General features: G+C 45.3%; 1 protein-coding gene across 3 annotated transcripts in view; it reads right to left on the reverse strand.

Annotated features, from left to right (window-relative positions):
* The window catches only part of LOC133341896 (cyclin-dependent kinase-like 3), a 49,538-nt gene extending 29,638 nt beyond the window's left edge, over positions 1–19,900 (reverse strand). The window contains exon 1 of one of the 3 annotated variants that reach the window (XM_061550709.1): positions 19,629–19,900. The gene's annotated coding sequence lies outside the window, so the exon portion shown is untranslated. Of the gene's footprint in view, positions 1–5,241; positions 5,567–19,628 lie in introns of those variants that run through there. The other 2 variants (XM_061550708.1, XM_061550706.1) reach the window with 2 other exon arrangements.
* Positions 19,901–27,793: the final 7,893 nt, after the last annotated feature.

Consider the following 27,793-nt stretch of genomic DNA (forward strand, 5'->3'; position numbering starts at 1 on the left):
ACATTTGAAATTGCAAATACATGAGTGGGTAAAGCCTCAACATTTGTTTTCTTATATTTATTTTTATTGAGGCAATGTGTGGGCCTGCTACATCAGATGCACGTACACACTGTCAACATAAGCCAAGCCAGTTATGAAAAGCGGGGCATAGAAAGATGGGAAACAGGATTGCCAGTAAAGTCTCCATTTAATGTATTGCATTCTGTGCATGAAAAGTTTGTTTTTAATGATGATGTTCTGTCAGCAGTCTACCATGTTCACAAAACACACCCCCCCCCCCCATTCCATCCATGCAATTGAAAACAGTTGTGCCTGTTCAAGGAGTCATATAGTTGTCAAAATGTAAACCAAAATGTAAAACAGACTTATGATCCGTTTTTACAGAGGAGAGAGGTCAACATTAGTGTTGGGATGGTATTTGAGCCTCAAAAAGCTTCACTTTAACAAAAGACCTGGAAAATAAGATTAGGGCCGGATCATGGTCCCGTGAGGCCCCTGGGCACATGTCTTTTGGAGCCCCCCCCCCCCCCCGCTTTCCTATATTGGTGTCTTTCTTGCCTTCCTCCTCGCAAAATCATCCACTAGATCGTCAAAATCTAGCTGTCTGACAAGGTCTGACTCTATTGACATTAGTGACAATGAGCTGAGACGTGTTTGGCACATGCGACTCCGAAGCTCATTTTTTATTCTGCCACTCACCCTGGCAGTTTGTCACTGGCAAAATTAGAAAAATCTGAAGTGCCACGAAAACATTGGGGAGCACTGACTGCAGATTAAGTGCCTGCAATGTCTCAAGAATTTAGTTTGGCCCTTCTCACCCTCATAGTCAGACATGAAAGACTAGAATTGGATGAGTTCGTTGGCAAAGTTCATGTCCAGGTCTGATGGATATGCAGCGAAGAGTGCATTTACCTTTTCCACTATGACATCACTGTTAGACACCTGATCTGACATAAACAGAACTCCAAAGAGACTGGTCAAATGCTTGTAAGCGTCCAAGTGATGTTCAAGGCATGCCACTAGTTTATCAATGACCACATAAAATGTATCTATTTTTAACTTCTCCCTCCCCTCAAGTGTCACACCTGGCTCTGAGCTCTCATCTGCAAATGTTTTGCGTTTCCTCTTCCGCTGAAGATCGTGCTTATATGACTGAGAGACACCTGTCACATTTAAGGCTGCTCTTTCAAAAGCCTCAAACTGGTCTCGCTGTCCCGCCACAAAATCCCTCAATGAAGACAAAAGCTGTGCTGCGACAGAGATGTCAATGTCACTTTCCTGTAGGTGCATGCTTGTAGCGTGGAACCGGTCAAGTATGACGCCCCAGAAATGTGCCATGAACACCATCTCTAAGTTGTCCTATTCAGCACATAGTCCAGCGGCCTCAATTCGAGTATCTCTTTTCTCATTATCATCATTGCACATACCACCGAAGGCCTCTCTAATGTGGGTGTAATTTCTCCACAGTGCCTTGGTTGACTCTGCCCGAGCACTCCACCGAGTACTGGACAACGATTTTAATTTCAGTCTGACGTCTGTCTTCCGAAAGACTTTCTCCCATCTGTGTGTGAATGAAGAGCAAAATGTGTACAGTGACTGCATCATTCTTGATTTGAAGCTTTCGTGACTGCAGGAATCCATACTCTTTGGTTCTTTCGGTAAAGTCACATAGGTATAAAACAAAATATATCACGACGTTTCGATCGCAACACAAGCGGTTATCCTCAGGCGGAAAAAAATATAATCCAGCAGTGGAACTGCTGAACCAGTGAGAGAGCAGTTACAACAAGAGGTTATATATGTGGTGATGGGCAAGCAAGCGGGGTCTGAGCTGAAAAGGAATTCAATCCACGGACCAAAGCACGTCAGTTGTGTTCATGGGGGAGATTAGGGAGAGAGGGATTAGGGAGAGAGATTAGCATGAATGAGCTTCCGTCGCCACATAAGAGTATCATGCCCGCATATGCGCACAACAGCAGTGTTAATGAGAGATTAGCACCATGAGAGTGCAATCCAAAGGATCCAAAGGACATGTGCAGAATGAACTGACTTGTTGGTGAATATTTTATCATGTCACAGCATATTGTAGCGTGCCAGCCAGTGGCTTAGTTGTACAGAAGCACTGTACTCTCCGAGAGGCTCTCGTTTTAAGCATGCACTGTATGTACCAAGAGGCTCCCAGGTGTTATGCTCGATGTATGCACTGAGGGGCCTGGGGGCCCTAGTGGTCAGCTCACGCTTTAAGTGCCGAGAGGCCTCAGATTGTAAGCACTGCGGGGTCCGGGGGCCCGAGTGGTCAGCTCTCGGGCCAGGCACCGCACGCGGCCTAAGGCTTGGAGGCTCCCTGCCAGTCCGAGGCCCCGGGGCACTGGCCTCACTGGCCTGGTCCATAATCCAGCCTTGGATAAGATTATTGCCAGTGATGTGGAGGATGCAAAGCATTTTCGTTGATGTTGTCAACCTGGTCCCAAGACCATAAAAATAAATGGTGGCAACTATAACTATAGACGACCACAATGCAGTTCTTCTGGGACTGTTGATGATTTTTTGTTCTATAATGCGCAAATGCCGAGTGCCATTTGTACACAGTTTTGTTTGTTGAAACTCATAGTTTATGGGCCAGCACTATTTTTCTGAAGTGATGGGATTTCTCGTCATTAAAACAGAATTAACTACTGTATAGTGAAATGGATAATAAATTAATTGGTGAACAAAGCCACTCATAGCCGAGTGTGTGGCTTGTACAAGTGACCAGCAACTCTGTTTTCCTGCAGACGCGCTCGATTAATCCCTGGCATTAGGTTCCCTGGCTCTTGATTAGTAAATTCATGCTCCGCTAATCTCTCTCTCAGCCTGCGGTGCCCTATTTTGTCATGGCGACTGTGCCGGCTGCTGTGTAAACAAAGGGCACAAGCACATTAGCAGGTCATGGTCCACCCTAAAACGCATCCACTGCACAAACCATGGCAGATGAAGATGCCTGATGCACAAATGGAAACTTGAAAGCTCTCCAGTGTGGGACTGTGGTCATCCAGAGCAGACCGTACAGCATATAACGACGCAATGCCCGATCCACAAATACGAAGGAGACATGACGGTGATACATTCCACTCCTCCTGACGCGGTTATCTGGCTTGACCACCTGAATGTGAAATTGTAGTTGTTGCTGTGGATCTACATCAGCCGTACGGAAGAAGAAGGTCCACCTACAACCAACCCAATTAGGATTGAGTATGCAGCTTTTTCTCAACACTGTTTCCACTGCTTTTGCAAAGACTGCAATGCATATGTAATGATGACTTGGATGCACTTGTCTTGGGATGGTTTCTTTATGAAGGAGCCACGCGCTTATACTGGAACAGGCGGAGACCCCACTGCAACAGCCCCAAGTCTCCAGCGCATCTCCCTTATATACGGCCGGAGGCCACGCCCCTATTCCCGAACCTTCTCGCTGGTTCTAGATGCTCGCTCTACCAGCAGACTCTCCCATCCTCTTCCGTTACCTGGCCACGCTCCTATTCTCGATTATTCCCGTAACCCCTAGTGCATTCGCACTGCAGGCTGACTCCCCTGTCATTACCTCCCGTGGCCACTGGTCCATTAGCACTGCAGGCTGACTCCCCTTTCCATACCTCCCGTGGCCACTAGTCCATTAGCACTGCAGGCTGACTCCCCGTGGCCACTAGTCCATTCATACTGCAGGCTGACTCCCCTGTCATTACCTCTCCGTGGCCACTAGTCCACTCACACCTTAGGTTGACTCTACGATCATTACACATATACTATACCTCTGGCTAAATTGTTTTGGACACGTGGATATGGTAAAGAACGGAGAAAGAATGTGCACAGTACCTGTGACACTGTGGTTGGAATGCGTATTCCGGCATCAAAATGTTGCAAGAAAGCATGTAAATGAATTACAATCCCATTCAAATATGTCACGATTCAGGATAATCTACTTTGTCTCTGTATCTCCATTTGTCTCTTTGTATATAGTATATCCATTTGTCACTCATCTCCAGTTGTCTGTTTATAGCTCTTTTGATCTAATTGTAGCTCCGTTAGTCTCACTCTATCTCCGCTTGTCTCTGTTTGTCTCTCTGCAGCTCTGTACGTCTCTGTCTCCATGTCTCTTGTATCGCCACTTGACTTGCTGCAGCTCTGTCTCTCTATGTATGCATGTTGAACCTAGTTTGCACCGTACGTAGCCAACCGTGCTAATCTGAGGTACGGGGGAAGGACAACAAACTAAACACAAAAACGACTTCTAAAGAAATGAATTTTCAATCTTGATTTAAAAGTGGCATCCTATACCACCATCTCTCTCATCTCTCTCACAACACACAGATGTGTTTGAAGCGATTTAAACACGTCTTTCTCACTTGGTTACAAGGTTCCTTTGGAGGGAATGTTTTTTTTTTAAAGCATGGCCACATCTTTGAAGCTTGCCACTCATTAAAAATATAACGTGAGGAATTAGTCTGTCCAGGTAGAGACAACAAAAATCCCCAGCAAAAGCACGGACTTGAGGATCTTCGCCCCCGTGGATTATAGGCATTGCCACAAACCATGGGACTCTAAATTATTGGAGCATGGATGATTGGAGTTCTAATGTAGTTTAAAAACAGGGGGAAACAAAATAATAGTTAAGGACGCATGATCTTGCACTGAATTACTTCCCAAACGACTATATTCTTCATAAGATGTGTGTTTTATCACAGCGCTGCAAAAGCCAAACCAAGATATACAGTATTTAGGATGCAGCATGAACACCAGCATACAATCGTAAAAGAAGAAAACTGTGGTAAACAATAAGAAATTACGAGGATAAACTTCCCAAGATGGCATGTCCAACGACTTGTTGCATCTTATGTTAATAAGAAACTAAAAGCTGCGTAACACAATTTTTCCAGATGCTGCTGCATTGGCAGTTTTGCATAAGCACAATTAATAAACAATAAAATTATCACATTGGTCTACAACGCTGTGGCCTTAAAAGAAAAAAAATAGGAAATGTTTCTGGCAACAGCCCTTCTTCATAGCACATACATCTTTATTTTTTACATAGCATACATGTGGTCAGTGGTGCGTACACAGAAATTCTGCTCTAAAGACGATCCACAGCCAAAAATATCACTAGTGTACAATGCATATTTTACTATTATACCGTAAGGCAGAATTAAAGCCAAGGTGATGACTTTGTTGGGGTTATTGCCTATGACAATGTACGTTCCTACTTACCTGAGCTGAACTCTTCTGATAACCCCCAGTTTACGCAGTATTTTAATGAGACTTGACAATCAATCCACTTGCATTAGATCATTGCACTTTGATGTTTCTCTTACAGTAGTACCTCACTGCTAACCTCGCCTTGTTTTCAGTATGTTGAACTTCTTCCGCACCGTACGTAGCCAACCGTGATAATCGGGTGGCGTCATGTACAGAACGTGCACATATCAACGTGCAATTAATGGCACATTAACCACACCTCCTCTCTGTAACAACCCTGACACAAAATAAACCACCTATGAATTTAGTAGACTCCTGTGAACTGGTGTGCGGCTTCAAGTTCCCAGCAGAGTGTGAGACAAGAAATCAGATGCCGTGGGTAATAAGGGAGCCTTGAATGCCCCGTGCACAGTCACCCTACTCCCACTCGAGGAAAGTAAATGTGGTTTAGTTTAAATAAAATGCGAAGATCATCTCTCTGGCAAATGCTCTCTTAACCTTTGCTGGTGGTAGTGCATGTTGTGCGTGTGAGTGTGTCTGGGCAAGCACAGGCATGCTTGGCCACATGCCTTCAACTTAATGGATCCATGGCGTAAATGAAAAAATACTAAAAGTATTTAAAGAACAAAGAAATTCACGAGGATAAACACGCCTATGTTTGCTCATGATTGTAATGAAAATATGTAGCAACTGGGTATGGCATACTGGGCAGTATACTGGCCGCTGAACCATTTTGCACATCATCGTTAATGTGACTCCAGTTGCTGCCCTGTAACTTTGTGAGGTTGTTTCATGATTTATAGAGGATTCAAAGGTGACTAGTTGTCTCAAGAGACGAATACTGTGCCTATGAAAGCACACTAAGCAGTTTCTGGGTTCAAATCTGTGAGTTGCTCACCATTAGACAAGGTTCACAAGTGTAGCAAGTTGGTCTCAACTAATTCCCTGACGACTAGACAAACTAAAAATCCCATCACAGAACTTCAGTGTTCATATTATTTCATGTACGAGGTACATACTACAGTATTTTGGCAATTTAATATTCAGCACACCACATCTTAAAGAACATGAATGAACCCATCTAGTGCTGATTCAGGACGACCTATGGAAGTATTATTTCAGTTAAAAATGGCACAGGTGGAAATGGTACAGGTAAAAATAGCACGGGAAAAATGGAACAGAAAAAATGGTTCGGGAAAAATGGCACTGTAAAAATGGAACAGGAAAAAATGGTATGGGAAAAATGGTACCGGAAAAAATGGCACTAGCGAAAATAGTACAGGTAAAAATAGCAAAGTAAAAATGGTTCAGAAAAAATGGCACGGTAAAAATGGTACGGTAAAAATGGCAAAAGGAAAATGGCAGAAGAAAAATGGCACGGTAAAAATGGTACAGGAAAAAATTTCACCGTAATAATGACACAAGTGAAAACTAGGAAAAAATACCACGATGAACCGGGCCTATATTAGCAGTTATAAGTACTATACGAACAGTTGTCAGTACCGTGCTAACAGCTAGATGCAACGTACTAACAGTTATATACACATCTGAATAAAAGAGATGATAAACCCTAACCGTCGATGATTATTGTTTATGCCACTTTTTTCCTGGTTTTCACTTGTGCCATTTTTACCGGCCACCATGGAAGTACGGTAACCCCAGAAGGAGTTCCCTGGTGTCAATGTCTTGGGCCCTACCCCGACATGATGACTATAGGAGTGCCAGAAGAAAATGTTCTCACCTCATCACATGTTGAGTAAAATCAAATTAATGCATTTGCCTCGGCTCAAATTAGGAATAGGATTATTCATATCCACTGGTGTCCTTCAACTAGGAGTGGTGACATTTACATGTTTCCATGGCGGGAGCCAGTCCCTCCATAGGATTACTACACTCGACGTGATGATATGCTCAGTCAACCACCAACAAGAATGTCAACTCGCAATCTTAGAACTGAGTCGAGCACTATAAGCAGACCAGTGGCGTGAGCTTGTTTAAACGGAAGGTATCCAAAAATTCAGGGGTGGGAAGCGCAACGCAGTTAATATTTAACAAACTTAAAAGACATGTGAAATGCTGCACATAATGAGAAACTACATGATCTGCTTTTGTCTTATTCTCGATTCTGCTCGAGCTCTCACACCCTATGTATATGGAAATAGGTTGTGATGTCCATCACTTAATTGACTATTAGAATGTAGCACACCCCACTCCAGCTCTCCCCAATGGTCTGAGGCAGACGACTGTATTAGCACAGTGCCACCAGCCACATGTTTCCCCAGTGTTTAAATACCACATCAGGTATTCATTTGAGGCCTAGTTAAGCTATGGGAGGCCCAGTAACAGTTCCAATATCGATCGCCACTGATTTTAGCTGTGACTGGGACACTGACCCCGAATCACTCGGTTTGTAGCGCAGCGCACTAACCACTACACCACCGCTCCCCCTAATGCGGTGGCAAGTGTCCATACACATATACTTACAATACTAATTAAACTATTTTTTTTCTGCACAATATTCCCGTTACCCCATTACCAAAGAACACAAATGTTTTTTGACACGTCTGCAAACATGGCACTTATTTTATGAGTTCATTAAAGCGCCTCCGCGCAACGTTTATGAGATGCAGTAACATTTTGTTTGTAAAGTATAAACCGTAAAACCTTAAAAAACTGGAATGGGTTGTGATACCACAGGCTGGCAACCGCTTGTTTTGGCAAGCAATACATATGTTTTTCTTGGTTCTTTCGGTAAAGTCACGTAGAAGGGAAGTAATAAATAATAAAAATAAAACATAATAAAATAATTCTCACGGCGTTTCAGCCACAACGCAAGCAGCCGTCCTCAGGTGAAGACCAGGTCTGTCGGGAAGACAGCGTCTGAATGAAACACCACCACGCTTGGAGCGTATATTTAAGCTGGGTTGGAAGGGGGGAATGGCGCCTTGACAAAATAATTTGCATATCAAGAGGAATTTAGCATATTTATGGGAAATGCAGGTATGTGATTAGTACTACTTGTGAAATGCGTAGGTGGGCGGGGGGTTTCAAAGTCATATTATGCCCGTGCATTATGCAGGATTAGCGGCATCAAAGGGAGGGGATAGGGGTAGCATTAATAAAAGGAATGAATGTTCATCTTCTTGGTTCTTTCAGTAAAGTCACGTAGAAGGGAAGTAATAAAATAATAGCAGCCGTCCTCAGGTGAAGAACAGGTCTGTAAACGTGACTTTACCGAAAGAACCAAGAATATGAATCGCTGCAGTCACGAAAGCTTTAAATCGGAAGAAATGTTAATAGTATGTAGCTGCTGTGGTTGTCCCACCTGATGACGGACGCTTGTGTTGCGCCTGAAACGTCGTGATTTAATTTATTTTATTTTATACCTACGTGACTTTACCAAAAAGAACCAAAGAGTATGGATCCCCGCAGTTACGAAAACTTCAAATCGAGATTAAATGTGTCGTTTCACTTAATTCAGCTTGTTTGGACTCATGACAATTTTTAAATAAGTAATTTTAATTATGTATTTAAAACTTTTTTTTATTGTCATGCAACACACACTTGGCAGGGCGTGTAAATGTGTGTGCTCCTGGTGTGGATAAATTTGTTCATCGGGGTCAGTTCTGAAGGATTTTTGGGGCTGTTTTCTGACACGAGGTACTGGGAGTGCAATGCATTTTGCTATTGGTGTAATGTCTCACGACATTGCAATGATTGCACAATATTGAATATACTGCGATTTGAGAAAAGGAGAAATAAACAATGAGTAACACTATAATACATTATCTTCATCTACGTCTGCATACACATTTACACTCTATCAAAAATTATGAAAGACAAACGTGGCATTATCTGAACCAGAATGAATCTAGAAAGGCAACGTTACAATTTACAGTAAAACCTCACAAAAGCCAGACCAACTTGGGGAAGAGCCTTCCCATAAAATATTAATTTAAAAGTAAAAATACGTTTGATAATTGGTTCTTTACCCTTCTATCTGGCAACAAAACTGACACCTTTTTGCAAGGAGTCATGTTTGCATAGACCGCAATACCTGCAGTCATAATACAAACAAAAGAACATAACTCTGATAATGTGCACTGTCCTTGCTTGCCCCGAGCTCTCATACTCTGATGGTGCATTGTCCTTGAGTTGTGCGCCTTTTGGCGTCATCTGGTCCAACCCATATGAGACTAGGCTCGAAGGAAAGCTGTCTCGGGTGTGGACCAATCAACTTCAAGGACAGTGCACATTATCAGAGTTATGTTCTTTTGTTTGTATTATGACTGCAGGTATTGCGGTCTATGCAAACATGACTCCTTGCAAAAAGGTGTCAGTTTTGTTGCCAGATAGAAGGGTAAAGAACCAATTATCATATTTTTACTGGCAAATGAGGTCCCCATAGTGTAGATGCTTGCCCCGAGCTCTCATACTCTGATGGTGCATTGTCCTTGAGTTGTGCGCCTTTTGGCGTCATCTGGTCCAACCCATATGAGACTAGGCTCGAAGGAAAGCTGTCTCGGGTGTGGACCAATCAACTTCAAGGACAGTGCACATTATCAGAGTTATGTTCTTTTGTTTGTATTATGACTGCAGGTATTGCGGTCTATGCAAACATGACTCCTTGCAAAAAGGTGTCAGTTTTGTTGCCAGATAGAAGGGTAAAGAACCAATTATCATATTTTTACTGGCAAATGAGGTCCCCATAGTGTAGATGCTTGCCCCGAGCTCTCATACTCTGATGGTGCATTGTCCTTGAGTTGTGCGCCTTTTGGCGTCATCTGGTCCAACCCATATGAGACTAGGCTCGAAGGAAAGCTGTCTCGGGTGTGGACCAATCAACTTCAAGGACAGTGCACATTATCAGAGTTATGTTCTTTTGTTTGTATTATGACTGCAGGTATTGCGGTCTATGCAAACATGACTCCTTGCAAAAAGGTGTCAGTTTTGTTGCCAGATAGAAGGGTAAAGAACCAATTATCATATTTTTACTGGCAAATGAGGTCCCCATAGTGTAGATGCTTGCCCCGAGCTCTCATACTCTGATGGTGCATTGTCCTTGAGTTGTGCGCCTTTTGGCGTCATCTGGTCCAACCCATATGAGACTAGGCTCGAAGGAAAGCTGTCTCGGGTGTGGACCAATCAACTTCAAGGACAGTGCACATTATCAGAGTTATGTTCTTTTGTTTGTATTATGACTGCAGGTATTGCGGTCTATGCAAACATGACTCCTTGCAAAAAGGTGTCAGTTTTGTTGCCAGATAGAAGGGTAAAGAACCAATTATCATATTTTTACTGGCAAATGAGGTCCCCATAGTGTAGATGCTTGCCCCGAGCTCTCATACTCTGATGGTGCATTGTCCTTGAGTTGTGCGCCTTTTGGCGTCATCTGGTCCAACCCATATGAGACTAGGCTCGAAGGAAAGCTGTCTCGGGTGTGGACCAATCAACTTCAAGGACAGTGCACATTATCAGAGTTATGTTCTTTTGTTTGTATTATGACTGCAGGTATTGCGGTCTATGCAAACATGACTCCTTGCAAAAAGGTGTCAGTTTTGTTGCCAGATAGAAGGGTAAAGAACCAATTATCATATTTTTACTGGCAAATGAGGTCCCCATAGTGTAGATGCTTGCCCCGAGCTCTCATACTCTGATGGTGCATTGTCCTTGAGTTGTGCGCCTTTTGGCGTCATCTGGTCCAACCCATATGAGACTAGGCTCGAAGGAAAGCTGTCTCGGGTGTGGACCAATCAACTTCAAGGACAGTGCACATTATCAGAGTTATGTTCTTTTGTTTGTATTATGACTGCAGGTATTGCGGTCTATGCAAACATGACTCCTTGCAAAAAGGTGTCAGTTTTGTTGCCAGATAGAAGGGTAAAGAACCAATTATCATATTTTTACTGGCAAATGAGGTCCCCATAGTGTAGATGCTTGCCCCGAGCTCTCATACTCTGATGGTGCATTGTCCTTGAGTTGTGCGCCTTTTGGCGTCATCTGGTCCAACCCATATGAGACTAGGCTCGAAGGAAAGCTGTCTCGGGTGTGGACCAATCAACTTCAAGGACAGTGCACATTATCAGAGTTATGTTCTTTTGTTTGTATTATGACTGCAGGTATTGCGGTCTATGCAAACATGACTCCTTGCAAAAAGGTGTCAGTTTTGTTGCCAGATAGAAGGGTAAAGAACCAATTATCATATTTTTACTGGCAAATGAGGTCCCCATAGTAAAAATACGTTTATTTCCTTTTTTTATTCACCTTTCATTATGCTTTTCATTGCGAGCGGTTGCACTTTATTTTGCGTGCGGTTGTAATTAACTTTGTTCAAGATTGATTTAGCCTTTCTGGTTCTGATCTCCAAGAGACAGCAATTCATTATTTAATCAAGTGTAAATTACTAATATATACGTTATTGCTAAGGTTTAATTACATTTACCCATAACTAAAACATATAATTAACACTTAATAACACTTACATATTTACTTTTGAACAATTAAATAACACTTAAAAATAGCAAAGTACAGTTTAATCCAAGTCTCTTACCATGACCACACAGCAAAGGTGGAAGGATGATTCTTAAACTCACAAAAAAGAGGCTAATTCTCATGTCCTTCAAAAGTGTAAATTGTACTTCGAGATAAGCACACTCGAGAGGACAATGCACAAAGGTTGATGTAGACCCATAAATAAAATCATTTCTTGTACTGCCATCTCCTGGCCAGCCTGCAGCACACCGGGTTTAGGCATTTTCACAAACCTACACGGTTCACACAAGCATGTGTATCTTATCATGGGATCTCCTTTGCCAGTACAAAAATATGATGATAGGTTTTTCCCCTTTTTTCTGCTTGCATTCTGACCACAAGCATTGTGATTAATGCAGACATGATTCCTTGTAAAAGGTTTAAGTTTGGTGTTTTAACATCTTAACACCTGTTTTGTTGCCAGAAAAAGGGGAAAACCCTATTATCATGTATCTTATCTTACCGTAATTAACATAGCGCCTAAGGTGAAAAAAAATGATTAGAGGAAGTAATGAGCGAGCCTGTGATGTGTCAAATAAGTTAAAGTAAAACTGATGAGAGCAATTGATGATGAATTGATTGGATGGATGGGGAATGAGTGATAGCCATATAGAGATTATGAATAAGTGGTAGCCATGGAGAGAGATTGTGAATGAGTGAGTTTTGAGTGATGAGCGGAAGCTAGTGAGCGAAGATGACTGCGTAACGTGGAGAGGAAGTTTGTTAAAGTGAAGGGGGGCGAGAAGAGAAAAAATTAACCCGTAAAAACAAAGTTTTTCACTCTAAATCCTTTATATGCGTGGCGGCTAGAGTCCTCTCGTCCTCTGGCTTGAGATGGCTGCCACCTATGGGTCAGATGATTGCCTGCCACCATTAAGCAATTGGTAATTAAATATAATTTATTTTTTCCTAAAAGTGAAAAATGTTTGAATTTTTTTTCACGAAAATAAATTGTCACGCACAACGAGTCTGTGTGCAAAATGCCAGCTCGATTGGATGACGGGAAGTGGGTTAAAAACGACCGAAAGATTTGCACGGTCGTAAGCGCACAAGCAAGCAAGTGAACTTAATATAAAGGATTTAAAAAGAGCGACAGTGTGCACGAGGAGGAGGAACGGAGCAGAGACAACAAAGATTGAGAAGAGGGCAAGGAGGGACTTGGGAGAATACAAAAGTGGCAACATCGGGTGGGGTAAGACCATGAAGGGATTTGCAGACCACAGCATTGGTTTGAAAATGATTGTGAACACACCTGGCTCGAATCTGATAACACAATGGGATTAAAGTCAACGTGTACCTATGGTCAAATGAGTGTGGTGGTGGCAATCGCACATTCTGTTCAGTTCAGTTTATTTTGAATTGCCCTGTGGGCCAAGAAGCTCTTAAATCGGGTTGGCTGGGGAAAGTCTCACGACAGAGCAGCTCTTAATTTTTCACAAAGAAAAACTAATTTTATGATCATCAAGGGAATATTTAGCTAAACTGACCCCTAATCAGGATTTGAATTTGTGTCCTCCAAATTGTAGGTTGTAATCTCTAACCATAATACCATAGTTGCATTATAATCGGTGATACCATATATTGCATAGTTAGTACTGTAGTTTTATTCCTTCTGGAAGAAGATTATTTCTGGAATACAAAAATATATTTTAATACTAATCAGCTGAGTGGTATAAACGAGTCTGACTCAGCTGATAAGATACTATGTATGGAACCCAGTTGAGTCGACGACTTGTACTGAGTCAATGCTATTGAAATTATGCACTCCCAGAAAGCTGTGGGGTTGTTTTGTGTCATTTTTTCGTTTTACGTGGAAAGACAACTACGGTATATTAGGGAAATATATTTTCTGCTGATCAATTGTGTTCATTAAGCACTTAGATCATGGCAATCAATCACAGTGATTGCTCACTCAAGAGCCATTGAAATGTCAACAGATAAGGCAGCCAAGAGACGTGAAGTCGCTGCTGTGTGCTTCTAGCTTCTATAAACAATTCCTGCACACAGTTGTTTCTGCCACCCTCCCTCCATCCCTCTTTCCCCACTGACAGGAACGAGGTGTTTGAGTTAGAACGCAAGTGTGCATACAAGTGTTTGCTTGTCATTCATCTCACGGTCTGGGGGTACTGCAAGAGCTGCAATACAAACACATGACTTAGAGAGTCGCAGACCGGAGTCAAACAATTCTCGGAGAAGGGGTCCACTAAAGAATCATCGGATTTCAAAGCAACTCATGAATCAACAACTAGCCTCGTGTAACATCAATAGCATTCCGCAATCTGACGTCATAGAGTAATTTATATTTACGCGTGAGAAAAATAATGATCACGTATCGTTAACCTTTGTTTCATTTTATAAATCAAAAAGTTGTGATTTCAGATTCCTGTTGGAGATTTCACTCAGTTCATCACTACTCTGGGATTAGTTAAGTTAATACTGTACCACTTTTTTGAAAGTCAAAAGTGGTCACACTGTGGAAGGCTCACTCCACATATGGAAAATCTACCACTGGCTCAGAGCTGAGTACCACCTTAATGACATGGGGACACTGACTTTAGAATGCTTTCCGTCTGAGGTTGAAAGCAATAATACAGCTTTGTCCATCAATGTCTGTCTGTAGTGGGGGTAGCCAGGGGGTCACAATGCTTATAAAAATTATCCAATATAAATTAAATTTCAGTGTAAAGTCTTGTTTCTGATAAGCACACGTATCAAACAGAAACAAATGATAACAGGATTTTGCAAAACTTGGTCTTAAAACAACCGCTAAAAAGATGAGCCTTTTAACGTCATTACTATGCTGACCCGCCCAAACTAGACATCTGTGAAAAAGAGTGTCATAGCTTATCGGATTCCTCCAGTCTGAATAAAGATTCTGATACTCTGTTACATTAACTTGCAAAGTAGCAGGCCATTCGCTCTGTGCAGCTTCGGAGTTTACGTTATCACGAGTTGAATACTGCACTTGTGAGGATAAACACATGCTGGAACATGACTTTTTCTTGTTTACTCATATTTCAGCTTAATTCACAACTTAAATAACATATGTTTACATTGGTCTAAGTCTTCCTAATTGTTTCTCAGTAGCATTTATATTTTTTAAAAATACCACCCCAAAATGCAATGTTATTGTGCATATGCATACCTTGGCTGTGTGTCACTGGCTGTCAAAATGGAGACTGAAACTTAAACCATAATAAACAATTTTGAAAGCCACAGTCATGTGACTTGGAAACACTGGCCATAGGGTCTTCTAGAGACATTACAACCATGCTGGAGCCCCCTCAGCATGAGGTCAGAGTCACGATGCATGTTTCATGGTGGTAACCGCTCCATGTTATATTCTATGAAACCAATTTCGTGGATGGGGAATTTGAAATACATAACTCTAGCACTCTGTCTTTTAACCAGGAGCTGAGATTTGAGGTGATTCTGAGGTTATTTATATTAGCAGATTTAATCCCTTGCATGAGATGAGATAATATGTATCTCATCAACAAGCGGCATTGAGTAAATTATTCACCTTATAAAAAAGGCATTGAATTAATCCAGTTACCTTTTTTATTACAAATGCACATCTCGGAGACATTTAAGTACCGTATTTACAATAAAATTGGATATATGAGTGGCCTGCCATCTCAAGTTATCTTTTCAGATCGAAGAGGCAAAGCCAAACAGACCCTTAGTTTTCCAAATGTTTGTAAAAAGTAAACAGTGCTCAGGTACCATTCTTATAAGAATAATGCAAACACTGTATTGCTTTGAGTCAACATTTGTTTCTTTGTCTGTTGGTCACAACGTTTCATTTTTCATTCAGCATATTGCGTTCCGTCAGTGCCATGAGCTTGGTAGCATAGCTATCGATTGTGTACACCACAGTGCAACTGCATTTGGGCCTACAGGCAAGGGAGGCCCAAGGGCTTAGCAAGAAAGAGGCATACAGGGGCTCCATTTCAATCCTTACACCAGGGTCCATGTACATGCCAACCGCAACATTCATTCATTGTGCACGAATTCGCAGAGTCATGTGATAGCGTCCTTGGTGGCCAAATGTAGTTCTAGCAGACCACTGAACTTAGTGGACTGTCACCAACAATGTGACATTCATGGTGGCAGTGGATTGGCTTTCACATCGCGCCACCTGACGGTACTTTACCCAGGTCACATCGGAGAAGCTAATTATCTTCCCAGCGAGCCCAATTCTTCAAACTTCTATTCGAGTATTCCCAGTATCATTGCCACCTACCACCCAGACAATGTGCAATCCTGCGACTTTCATGCCATTGGGCTTGCGCTTCCGAGTCTTACAACTCAAGGTTGAGGGTCTGTTGGCTGCCAAGTGAAGCCTAACCACAATATGCCACTGCATAATCCTAGAAGGCAAATCTACACTGTGAAAACAGTGATGACAATTGTTCCTTAACAGCTATTTTTACCTTGTTAGAGGACATCAACAAGCATTACAAAGACTGTGTATCTTATCAACATTCTGTATTGCATCAATTAAATATCATTCGCCATTGAAGACATCAAAGCGTTTACACTTATTCCCATGTAACAGCCCTGACCCATTGGTGGAAACCACTTCTGACTTCACTCAAAGTGGTACTAATTTGATCGGATTTGGAAGGATGCAGAACTGAATCAACCGTGTCCGTGATTTGAACTTGAAACGTCATCATTCTTTGTAGGTGTTTAAAAAAAGGAGCTCAATACACAGATATGCACCACAACTTTAGATGCTGCGTTGTTAAAGGACATCAATACGTGAATGAACAGTTATCAATATGGTTTACACGCTGCTGACCAACTTTTAATGGTCATCAATATAAAGAGACAGAACCAGCTCGTGGTGCCACGGTGGCGAGATGTTAACTCCCTCGCTTGGGTTCAATCTAGGTCCTGACGCCTGCTGTTTATTTGGAGTTTGCATGTCTCTCTCCCCATGGTCATGTAGGTTTTTCTCCAGGTCCTCCGGGTTTTCCCTGTGCATTTAGAAACATGGGTTTAGAGTATTTGGCTGCAATACATTTCAACATGATAAGCCACTTCGTTGATCTATCATTTGTGACCAGGTCGTTTCTGAAAAAGAGCTTTTTAGCTCAGGCGGCTTTACCTGGTAAAAATAGATTGTTAAAATTTTACCTCACTGTATAGAACAAATGATTAAAGCACCATACTTTAAGAAATGTTTAGGAACTACATCACAATTAGCATTACAAACATTGGACCAGCTATAAAATAAATTACATCAGCAAACCATTCCAGAAATAACGGTGGTACTAGAAATGTGAGCCGATGGTTAAAATTTCAAAAAATATGTATCTTCATTTTAACAAATAAATAAGCTTTTGAGTCTTCACCAGGGCATTGCTGCAAACGGGTGATGTAAGGTCAAATAAAGGTCACCGTTACATCCGTGCATTGGTACATAGACGCCTCGTATACAATTAACTGCATCGGCTACTAAAGAAGTTGTCACAGTCAACTTAACACGAAGGCTTTCGCGACCAATATTATTCACAAGAAAGGTTTTTGGGTTAATTTGGATTTAAAGCTTTCGTGACTGAAGGGATTCATATTCTTGCTCCATGATAGACGCAACTGCATGCGGCACCGACGTTTAACCAGAGGCCTGAAGACGATCGCTTGTGTGGCGATGGAAACGTCGTGATCTATTACATTTTTTTTCTACCTACGTGACTTTACCGAAAGAACCAAAGAGTATATAATAGGCATTATCCCTTTTTTCATAGCACATTGCCTGAGCACCATTGCAAAGGTGGCATCACACAATCTGTTTAATCGAGAGGGCATGGGGGTAGAATTTGACCCTGTAAGGGTGGTAAAGCAACAACTTGCAAGCGATGCCCCTTAATTATAATCAAGGTGGACCATGGATACAATGGGCCCGGGCACAGTCAATGATGTTTTCAAGACTTGAAGCTGCTGTGAAGATGTCATAAAGTGAAGCCACCACAACCACCACCAACAACAACAACCACCACCACCAACAACAACCACTACCACCGCTACCAAAGACAAATCTCTCTCGCATACCCTGAACAGGCTGTTAGCAAGCAGCTATGGAGCCCGGCACACGAGGTGGTGGGTGGCTCACAGCACGCCCGGTCGCCTTTGTCTCCCCGGGTGCCGATGTTTGCACGGCACCAGATGATTAGGGTACACCATCAAATGCAATTGCATGCGATGAAAATGTTTTCACACAGCGCACCAGGTACTCATTTGATGCTGAGTCGACCTAGGGGAGAGGCCCAGCACCGGGCTCAGTTAATCGTCACTGGCGTTGGCCGTGAGCGGGGAATCGAACTCGGGGGTGGCCGGGGTCGTATTCGCAGATGCGCTGCCCCAACACCACCATCCCCCAACCACCACCACCCTCACTACAACCACCACCACCACCTCACCACCACCAACCACCACCACCCTCCCCACAACCACCACCCTCACCACCACCCTCCCCACAATCACCACCACCACCAACCACCACCACCCTCCCCACAACCACCACCCTCACCATCACCACCCTCACTACAACCACCACCACCACCAACCACCACCCTCACTACAACCACCACCACCACCCTCCCCACAATCACCACCCTCCCCACAACCACCACCTCACCACCAACACGACCAACCACCACCACCAACCACCCTCTCCACAACCACCACCACCTTATCACCACCAACCACCACCCTCCCCACAACCACCACCACCCTCCTCACCCTCACCACCACCCTCACCACCACCCTCACAACCACCACCACCTCACCACCACCACCAACCACCACAACCACCACAACCACCACCACCCTCACCACCACCCTCACCACCCTCCCTACAACCACCAACCACCACCATCCACCACCACCCTCCCCACAAGCACCACCACCAACCACCACCACCTCACCACCACCCTCCCCTCACCACCATCCTCACCCTCACCACCCTCTCCACCACCACCACCCTCCCCTCACAATCACCCTCCCCTCACCACCACCCTCACCATCTACCCTCACCACCACCCACACCACTACCCACACCACCACCCTCACCACCACCACCACCCTCCTCACCACCACCACCCTCACCACCACCCTCACCACCACCACCACCACCACCCTCACCAGCACCACCCTCACCACCACCCTCACCACCACCCTCACCACCACCACCACCACCCTCACCACCACCCCCACCACCACCCTCACCACCACCACCACCACCCTCCTCACCACCACCACCCTCACCACCACCCACACCACCACCCACACCACCCTCACCACCACCACCCTCCTCACCACCACCCTCCTCACCACCACCCTCCTCACCACCACCCTCCTCACCACCACCCTCCTCACCACCACCCTCACCACCACCACCCTCACCACCACCCTCACCACCACCCTCACCACCACCCTCACCACCACCCTCCCCTCCCCACCACCCTCACCACCACCACCCTCCTCACCACCACCCTCACCACCACCACCCTCACCACCACCTCACCACCACCCTCCCCTCCCCACCACCCTCACCACCACCACCACCTCACCACCACCTCACCCTCACCACCACCCTCTCCACCCTCACCACCACCCTCACCAGCACCACCCTCACCACCACCCACACCACCACCCTCACCACCACCCTAATACCACCACCCTCACCACCACCCTCACCACCACCCTCACCACCACCACCACCACCCTCACCACCACCCACACCACCCTCACCACCACCGCCCTCCTCACCACCACCCTCACCACCACCACCCTCACCACCACCCTCCCCTCCCCACCACCCTCACCACCACCCTCACCACCACCCTCCCCACCCTCACCACCACCGAGCCCACGGCGCCAGCCCTCACCTGGGCAGTGCCCACGCGGTTCACGTGGCTCCCGAAGCAACCCTCATCGGCAGCAGCCACCCAAGAAGCGGACGAGAGGAAAACGATGAAATTAAACCGCCGACGTCGAGGCAAAGGTCGGTTCTGAAACGCGCACGATCTCAGTTGGCGAGCAAAGTTAAATGTTGTCTGCGTTTCATTTTTATTGCGATGAAATTAAAATAAAATAAACAACCGGTTGCCGTGGCAACGGCGTGCACCGCGGCGCAGACTCCCGTGTTTAATTTCCCAGCTTGGATGCGCGACCGCGTGCGGCGTTCTGATTGGACGATGGAGCTGGTGACGTCATCGAGGCAAGTTGCAAGGCGGCCGGGGACCCTCTGGGAATACCCCCCCCCCCCGCAAGGCTGACCTATCGAGTGTGTGAAATCTAAACCGAGCGACATGACGTCACAATAGCGAGAGTGGCTCGATGGCATTGTTGGATCAATGCCATGACGTCATCGCGGTCAGGTACAGCCACCTGCTGAAGAGACGCAACTCGACGTGATGTGAAGCAGGCCCATTGCTCGAAACGTCGTCCATTATATATATATTTTTCTATTTTAAGGTCTCACGATGTTATTGACGAATGTGCCTATTTTTGCTTTTTGTGCAACTGTAATGTTGCCATCCAGATATACAAACACAGACAAAACTTTAATCGAGAAGATGGATTCAGATTGGGCAATCATTGTAAGGACGTGATAAACCACGTCAAGTTTGAACTGCTGTGATTTTCACCCACCCGTGCTGCTTTCTAAAAAATACGCGTTTACTAATTAAAGACTAAACTTGATTTTAAGCTTTCGTGACTGCAGGAATTGCTCTTTGGTTCTTTCGGTAAAGTCACGTGACTTTGCCGAAAAAAACAGAGAGTAATTCAAGACTCAAAATATAAATTTCATTGACATGCTAATTTCTCCAACCCCCACCCGTCCCTGCACGCCACAAACCCTCCCCCCTCTCCCCCCCGTGAACTCCTGCAGCCACGACTCTACAAAACCCCTCCCCCCCTCCCGTGCCTATATAAAGCCACAACAGCAGATCATTATTTCTCACCTGATGGCGACCGAAACGTCGTGTTCTTTTATTATTTTTTCTATCAACGTGACTTTACCTAAAGAACCATAGAGTATGGATTCCTGCAGTCACGAAAGCTTCAAATCAAGATATAAATGTGTTGTAAACCTCCACCACCCGACAGCCCCATTAGAACCTTCTTTGCCAGTAGCAAAATATGATAATTGGTTTTTTACCCTTTTATCTGGCAACAAAACTGACACCTTTTTTTACAAGGAGTCATGTTTGCATTGACCACAATACCTGCGCTCGGAATGCAAACAAAAAACCTAACTCTGATAATGTGCACTGTCCTTGAAATTGATTGGTCCGCACCCGAGACAGCTTTTCTTAGAGCCTAGTCTCACATGGTGTTGGACCAGATGACGCCAAAAGGCGCCTTTTGGCGTCATCTGGTTCACCCGACAGCCATTAAGGTTTGTCACGTAGACAACGCGCCAATTAGTTAATACTTCAGCCCACCCAGAGTAAATCCATAACATTTTGAATACGACGTTTTGCTGGTAATTAATGGGGTGTAGGGAGCTCTGGGTAGAGGTAGTACCTTTGTTTTCTGGTAGCTGCACTCAATTTTTGAGTGGACGGAAACACTGGTCCTCATCCATCTCCTAAATCTCTGACGTCTGGCTCCTAGTGCCACACCCCGGTAAACCGCTTCAGCTGGCGGGCTAAACGACGTGAGGGGGTGATGTCAACACTGCATCACTGGGCGAATGAACTCCCACGACGGAGTCACCGGCCAGGGCGGAAGGGTCTCGTTAGGACCCAATGGCCAAGTGTTCGGGACTAAGGCGCGCCACTTCGTTACTGTGGACTGCGGCTGTGGCCTACCAGCTATGGTTTGAAATAGCAGGGAAGGTGGATCTCTTCAGCCTTGGAAGGCCGTCTACCTAGGAGAAGGAAACTCTGATGTAAAACCTACGGCCCGAGGACCTCGCTGTCACCGTCCCAGCTTGCTAGGCCATGGCAGACGAACCCCGGGTTTAAAGGGTGGGGTCAGTTCTGCGCACACTGCACTCCACTTGAAAGCTCCTTGCGCAGGCAAGAAGGAAATCTTCACGTCTACCCTCCCCCCCCGGTCTCACTAAGTCCTGTAGCGATGGGAAAGGGGCGAACTCGGCAGGTGTAAGATGACACTGGCAGCCGCAGTCTCAATCCTGCATGCAGGCGGCTCAGGCGCAAGTGGTCGTCTGATGATGACCTGGAAACGACATCATCACCCGGCAGCACCCTGAGCGACCAAGCAGCCTTTTCTAGGGACAGCACTGCTTGCTCCACACGGAGAGGGGCCTAGAAAAGGTGGCCTAAACAAAGCTCGTCTCCTCCTCCCTCAGTTGGCTTACCGCGGTCAACGGGCATCTTCATATGCGGTCGAATTACATTAAAGAATCGACGGCGCATCCCACTCGCCTTAAAAGGTGGGAAAGGACTCAAACTCGCATGCTGGAACATCAGAACCATGCTAGACTCAGCTGACAGCACTCGACCTGAACGACGATCTGCTCTAATTGCACACAAACTCGCTCTGCTGGATGTTGACATCGCCGCCCTCAGCGAAATCCGCTTTTCAGAGGAAGGGAGTCTGAGGGAACATGGCGCAGGTTACACTCTCTACTGGTCAGGTAAACCAGCGACAGAGAGACGCCGTTCAGGTGTCGGCTTCATGATCAGGGACTCTATCGCTACCAAGCTTGCAAGCCTGCCAACTGGTCACTCTGACCGCATCATCTCAATGCGTCTACCACTTCGTGACCAACAACACGCAACGCTGCTCAGTGTGTACGCTCCAACTCTCCAGGCAGATCCCGCTGATAAAGACAAGTTTTACTCCGACCTACGCAGCCTTCTGCAGGATATCCCAGCTGACGACAAGATTGTCATCCTTGGCGACTTCAACGCCAGAGTGGGCAGAGACTCGGAAACCTGGAAAGGCGTACTTGGAAGGCACGGTGTGGGCAGCTGCAACGACAATGGACGCTTGTTACTTGAACTCTGTGCGGAACAGCAGCTTTCCATTACCAACACCATCTTCCAGCAGAAAGACAGTCTGAAAACAACCTGGATGCACCCTCGGTCAAAACATTGGCATCTCATAGACTACATCCTTGTGCGCCAGCGTGACCTAAAAGATGTCTTTCACACCAGGGTAATGCCCAGCGCCGAGTGTCACACAGACCACCGTCTTGTCCGCTGCAAACTCAGCTTTCACTTTAAACCCAGACCAAAAAACGGTGGCGCCCCGAGGAAGAAGCTCAAAGTCTGCAGCCTTCAGTCTGCCGTGGTCAAAGCAGCTTTCCAGAAAAACCTACGATCTAGGCTAGAGGAACCGAGCTGCCTAGGAGACTCGCCTCCGATTCCTGAAGTGCTGTGGGACCGCATCAAAACTGTTGTTCTGCAAACATCTGAAGATACCCTCGGATTCTCCACGAAGAAAAACAGAGATTGGTTCGATGAGAACAACTTAGAAGTCCAGGAGCTGCTGTCAAAGAAGAGATCAGCACACCAGGCCCACCTGGCCCGACCATCCTGCCCGCACAAAAAAGCAGCCTTCCGCCTGGAATGCAGCACCATCCAGCGCAAGCTTCGAGAGATTCAGAACGAGTGGTGGACCAACCTCGCAGTAAAAACTCAGGTTTGCGCTGATACTGGCGACTACAGGGGATTCTACGAAGCCCTAAAAGCGGTATATGGCCCCTCGTACCAAATCCTGAGCCCCCTGCGGAGTGCAGACGGGAACAAACTGCTCACTGAAAAGGACTCAATCCTGAACCGCTGGTCTGAGCACTTCTACACGCTCTTCAATGCTAGCCGCTCAGTCCAAGAACCAGCGATTGACCGCATCCCACAACAACCAGTGAAAACCGAACTGGATGTGGCACCAACATTACAAGAGACTGAGGAAGCCATTAAACAGCTGAAGAGTGGTAAAGCTGCAGGAGTCGATGGCATCCCTCCTGAAGTATGGAAGAACGGAGGCCCAGCATTGCACACCAAACTCCATGAATTCTTCGTCTGCTGCTGGGAGCAGGGTAAACTCCCTCAAGATCTCAAAGATGCAGTCATCATCACCCTGTACAAGAACAAAGGGGAGAAATCAGACTGTTCCAATTATCGTGGCATAACACTTCTGTCCGTCGCCGGCAAAATCCTCGCAAGAGTACTGCTGAATAGACTGGTACCCGCAATAGCTGAAGATCACCTCCCAGAGACCCAGTGTGGCTTTAGAGCCAACCGGGGAACCACAGACATGGTGTTTGTCCTGAGGCAGATTCAGGAAAAGTGCCGGGAGCAAAACAAAGCACTGTACGTCACCTTTGTGGACCTGACAAAAGCGTTTGACACCGTGAGCAGGCAGGGACTTTGGAAAATCCTGGACAAGCTAGGCTGCCCACCGAAGTTCCTCACCATGATCGTCCAGCTTCATGAAGACCAGCTTGGACAAGTCAGACATAGCAACAATCTCTCGCAGCCCTTCCCTATTGCAAACGGCGTGAAACAGGGCTGTGTTCTTGCTCCCACGCTGTTCACCATTTTGTTCAGCATGATGCTCCAGCAGGTCACAGAGGACCTCGACGACGCTGATGGCGTATACATCCGTTTTCGTCTCGACGGGAGCGTGTTCAACCTGAGGCGTTTGCAGGCCCACACAAAGACCATGGAGCAACTGATCAGGGAGCTGCTTTTTGCTGACGATGCCGCCCTCCTTGCTCATACAGAGGCAGCTATGCAGCGAATTACGTCCTGTTTCGCGAAAACAGCTCAGATCTTCGGCCTTGAAGTCAGCCTGAGGAAGACTGAAGTTCTTCATCAGTCCGCACCCCAGGAGGAGCACCATCCACCAAGCATCTTCATTGAACAAACAGAACTGAAAGCTGTCCACCAGTTCAGCTACTTGGGGTGCGTCATCTCGTCTGACGCCAAGATCGACAACGAAGTCGACAACAGGCTGGCCAAGGCAAACAGTGCATTTGGCAGACTATACAAACGTGTCTGGAACAACAGAAACCTTAAAAGAGCCACAAAGGTCAACGTCTACAAAGCTGTTGTGCTGACCACTCTCCTGTATGGCGCTGAGTCATGGGTCACGTACCGTCGTCACCTGAGTCTCCTCGAGCGTTTCCATCAGCGCTGCCTCCGCACAATCTTCAATATTCACTGGAGTGACTTCGTCGCCAACACTGAAGTCCTCAAGTCAGCGAAGGTCATCAGCATCGAGGCCATGGTCCTCAAGACACAGCTTCGTTGGGCAGGGCACATCGCCAGGATGGAGAACCACCGCTTGCCTAAGATTGTGCTGTATGGGGAACTGTCCTCTGGCCATCGCGACATAGGGGCACCACGAAAGCGATACAAAGACTCCCTGAAGAAGTCCCTCACTGCTTGCTGCATCGATCACCGTCAGTGGGCAACACAAGCAGCCGATCGCAACTCCTGGCGGCACACAGTCCACCAGGCCACCTCCTTCTTCGAAGATACCCGCAGGGCCCGTATGGAGGACAAAAGGAGAAGGAGGAAGAACCGTGATCCCTCAGCACCCATCCCAGATGAGACCTTCACTTGCAGCTGTTGTGGCAGGACCTGCCTGTCCCGCATAGGCCTCTTCAGCCACCAGCGTGCCTGCAGAAGACGTGGATTTCCTTCCTAGATCTTCGTTCGCGAAGCCAAGCCATGATGATGGAGATCCGATGATGCTGCTCACTGATGATGGAGACTATGTCCAGATTTCTCGAGGGCCCGTGAGCTCCTCAACATTGTAATCCAGTCTTGATGAGACCCAGGATGGTTCGTCGGCAGGGTCAGCCTGAATGTTGCAAACCCGGCGCAGATGTTCCCTTTAAAGGGAAGGCATCGCTGTGGTCGAGAAGACTCGAAGTTTCGTCGGGAGCGACTGACCTGGCTGATTTCTACACGTTATGGGGCCGTCCATAAATGACGTCACGCGATTTCGGACGATTTTTTACCCCCCCCCCCCTTCTTCTTCACACGGCGTCACAAAACGTCAGACCCCCCCCCTCAAATATGACGTCACAAAGCTCTGTCTCCCCCCCCCCCCAAATATAAAACATGCTTCAAATCGCTTTAAACTATTGTCATTGTAGTGCGTATTTAATGTGGCGCTGCACTCTGATGTTGTAGGAGAAAACATTTACTAAAAAGTCTATTTAATTAAGTAGAACGTGTTGTCTATATTTATTTAAAGTTGCGCATCTTGATGTGACGTCACATTTCTCAAACCACCCCCCCCCCATCGTCACACATAGTCACAAATGTCTGACCCCCCCTAACTGCGTGACGTCATTTATGGACGGCCCCTTACGCAAATGATGGTGAAAGGATAATGGCACTGGACTGATTACACTCACACATGGAACGTCAACAACCGCAGTTTGCCAATAAGTGGCGGTGACGTCACCACGGCGCTTGTGCCAGGCTAGGTGCTCCTTGCAGCCAGGTGAGTATATGGAAGGCTCGCTGGCAATGTCACAGCACAGACCCGGCTTTTCATGGGTTCACTGACCGAGATGACTGGCGGTTGTCACCGCCTGTGCTCCGCACTGTTGTAGTTTGCTGTGTTTCAGCTGCCTTGTGCTCTGCACGTTGTGAGCGTCGCTCCTCCGCCCTCTGCTGTTGCTGTAGACAAAGATCCACCTTACCGTATTACTACTATAATGAGCCAAGAATGTCTTAGGTTCTTTCGGTAAAGATACGTAGGAGAAACAATAATAATATAAACCATTTTATTTTATTATTTTATAATAATAAAAAAAGTTGATTTATTTATTATTATTATAAATAATAAAAATATATTTTTCTTGCTTTATAAAAGTCACGTAGGTTAAAAATAATAATTAAATAAAATTATAACATCTTTTTATTTTATTGTTATTTTTTTACCTACGTGACTTTACCAAAAGAAGCTAAGACATTCTTGGCTAATTATAGTAATAATAATAATAGTAAATAATAATGAAATAAAATATTTTATTATTATAAAAATAAACCTACGTGACTTTACCGAAAGAACCTAAGAGTATGAATCCTTGCAGTCACGAAAGCTTCAAATCTAGAACCAAGAATGTCTGTTTGTGTGTCACGCGCATGATGTCACTCCACATGCCGCACCCCCCCCCCCCCCCCGTCATTAATATTCATGAGCGGGTGGATTTTTGCACTCACGCAGAAGGTCGAGCGGAAATATTTCTTTTTTTTAGAAAAATCGCTTTTAGTTTGACGTTTCTTTATTGAATCTAATAAATAATTCTACGCAGCAACAAAGTCGATTTGGTGTCTTTATTTATTTATTCAGCACTTGAGACAAAAGGTAAGTATAATTTATGCCTCTACATTATGGTAAAATAGACATTTATTGGTGATTTTCCAGATATTGTATAGAATTCCAATTTATTTCAACCCCAGCGACCAAGCGCTCGTCATCAGTGTTGTGATCGAAACATCGTAGCTTTATATTATTTTTTGTTATTTTCTTTGAACCTATCTACATTATTTTACCGAAAGACACAAAGATTATTCATTCATGCAGTAACGAAAGCTTTAAGTCAAGATTGACACACCAGCACTTTTGAATGTTTTATATTCAGTAGGCCCGGTATGCCGCCTGGCCAGGAGAATAATATGGTAAGCATTGAAAACTTTTAATAATGGGTAGGTCTTTCTTCCGAAATTACAGCTTGTCACTAGCTATTTTTAAATCCTTTATATTAAGTTCGCTTGCTTGCTTGCTTGCGTGCTTGCTTGCTTACGACCGTGCAAATCTTTCGGTCGTGTTTTAACCCACTTACCGTGATCCAATCGAGCTGACATTTTCCACACAGACTCGTTGTGCGTGACCATTAATTTTCGTGAAATTTTTTTCTCCAAAATTTTACACTGTTTAGGGAATTTTTTAAAAAAATATTTAATTACCAATTGCTTAATGGTGGCAGACAATCATCTGACCCATAGGTGGCAGCCATCTCAAGCCAGAGGACGAGAGGACTCTAGCCGCCACGCATATAAAGGATTTAGAGTGAAAA

Source organism: Lethenteron reissneri, chromosome 12 (genome assembly GCF_015708825.2).
Source record: "Lethenteron reissneri isolate LAM-NWPU_2019-01 chromosome 12, ASM1570882v1, whole genome shotgun sequence".
Lineage (NCBI taxonomy): Eukaryota > Metazoa > Chordata > Hyperoartia > Petromyzontiformes > Petromyzontidae > Lethenteron > Lethenteron reissneri.